The sequence below is a fragment of the Sprattus sprattus genome (genome assembly GCF_963457725.1).
Source record: "Sprattus sprattus genome assembly, chromosome: 2".
In the NCBI taxonomy this organism is placed as follows: Eukaryota; Metazoa; Chordata; class Actinopteri; order Clupeiformes; family Clupeidae; genus Sprattus; species Sprattus sprattus.
Window position 1 is genome coordinate 48,438,771 of NC_137921.1, and position 2,500 is coordinate 48,441,270.

Sequence of the window (2,500 nt, forward strand, 5' to 3'; positions counted from 1 at the left end):
AGCCCTTCCTGAAGACAGCAGACAAGTGTAGTTCACAGCCAACACCCCCACTGATGGACCTCAAACACTCCCAAATAAGTAACACCTGCTGCTCTGTGTCTTGCACACACACAAAATACAATCGCTTAAGCTACATTCAAAACTCTGGCATTTCCAGATACAGATTTGCAGGCAGGCACTAAGACTGGGTTGGGACATAAGACCTTTCTCCGCGCTAGAGGAGGTGCTATACCACTTATGGCCAAAAGGGGGCAGCAGGTGGAGAGGGCATGGATTGATGAGAGATGTTACAGTAAGGACTAAGGGGAGTGCTGATGTTATCAAGGTTTCAGAGCCATTATCAGAGAACAGCACACATGTGCATGTGAATGGAGAGAATGCACACGTGCATCCCCACACACACACACAGACACACACACACACAAATCACTGAATAGACATGAGCTTAACATTAAAATTACCTGAAGAGTATAGGCTACACACACACACACGCACGCATGCACGCACACACACACACACACACACACACACACACACACACACACACACACACACACACACTGCAATCATCCATGATACCATGATGAATGCAGCTGAAATACATCTGCAGGCATTATCATTCAGCATGACCAAAGCAGACTTGTCTATCATCAGAGTGGAAAACTAAAGTGTGTGTGTGTGTGAGCGTGAGAAAGAGACAGAGAGAGAGAGAAAGAGAGAGAGAGATAGAGAGGTAGCTTTATCTGAATGAATGAGCACCCTGCTTTCCTCACACACTAACCAACCACCCCCACATGCCTAATCCAAAAGGCTACAGAGAATCGGCCCTCTAAAAAGCCTCACCAAACCCTCGAAACCTCATACTATTTAGTACCCTCTCTGTACTCTTACATAAGCACCATAACACAGCAACTGGATTCTGTTAATGCATTCTGTGAAGTATAGAGTCGCTACTCCACTCTGCATCTGTATATGCATGATGTGTGTATGTGTGTGTATGTGTTTGTGTGTGTCTGTCTGTGTGTGTCTGAGTGTGTGCATGAGTGTGTGTGTGTGTGTGTCTGTGTGTGTGTGTGGTGGTGGTGGTGGGGGGGTTATTACTTGTTTATTGCCTGTAATCTTATTTGTTTAACCCTGTCATCAGTTTCTTCTGCATTATACGTACTAAGCTAATCAGAGGTGATGACATTTCCTCTTACAAAGCCTCTGACAGACATAGCTAACGTCTGTGTGTGGAGCTAGCATGGCGGCAACCTTTCAGCAGAGCTTGGGACACAGACATTAACACACTCTGAGAATACATTGGGTTACAGGACTGTGTTCATATTCTGCATTCTGTTTACTTTCTCCAAAACTACATTAATTCCAGCAAACCCATCTGACAGTGCTTCATTCATTTGTTGTCAGACTCTGTCCATGTTTTCATGGCTGGGTGAGTGGGAACATTTGCTCTGTTATGTTCCCGAGGATGGTTTTTCCCCTGAGCATGAAAGCAGCATTGCTTAATTCTTCCTCAGATTTGCGTCTCCTGTGTCGGAGCACTGGGGCACACTGATGTGTGTGTGTGTTTGTGTGTGTGTGTGTGTGTGTGTGTGTGTGTGTGTGTGTGTGTTTTTGCCATCGGCCCATGAGTGACCTTGCAGAAATCTGATTAGACACAAGCGTGTCTGCCCGGAGCACTTCCTGATCTCAGACATGCGTGGTTGTGAGTTTAAAATATCAACAATAAACATCATAAAACCAAGCTGGCATGAAAACCATAAACTCAAGCTGAGCATGTGTGTGAGTGTGTGTCTGTGAATACGTTTGTGTTTGTGTATGTGTGTGTGTGTTTGTATACAATGTTTTTGGCCTCCAGAGATATGCAGACCTCGCCCGTCTTGGTTCCACCATCCTGGTAAATTAAATAAGTGCTCATCTGGTTCCTATTAGCGACGGATTACAGGTAATTGGCCTGATATTTACAAACACACTCCCTGCTCCAGCTATGAGCCAGTCAGAGCTGCAGCGCCTTGGAAAACACACATAGTCACACACACACACACACACACACACACAAACAAACACACACACACACACACACACACACACACACACACAAACACACACACATGCAAACGCCCTGAAACATAAACACACACACGCGCGCGCGCGCACACACACACACACACACACACACACACATAAACACAAACACACCCTATTTTTCACAGCAACACACTTAACAAGGGGTTTGATGGTTCAATTGTTGTGTTTCATAGGCAGTGAAAATATTTGTGCAGGGGCAGAGGGGGCACTTGAATTAGGTCATTAAAACCCACATTAGCAATTTTTTGGAAATCGGATTACAGCTTTTCCTGAAAACACTTACACACATTTCTGCACTTTTTTTTCTTTCTTTTTTCTATCTCTCCCCCCCCTCTCTTTCTCTCTCTCGCTCTCCCTCTCTCTCTCACACACACTTACACAAACAAACTGGGAGTCACCATTACTGCCTCAT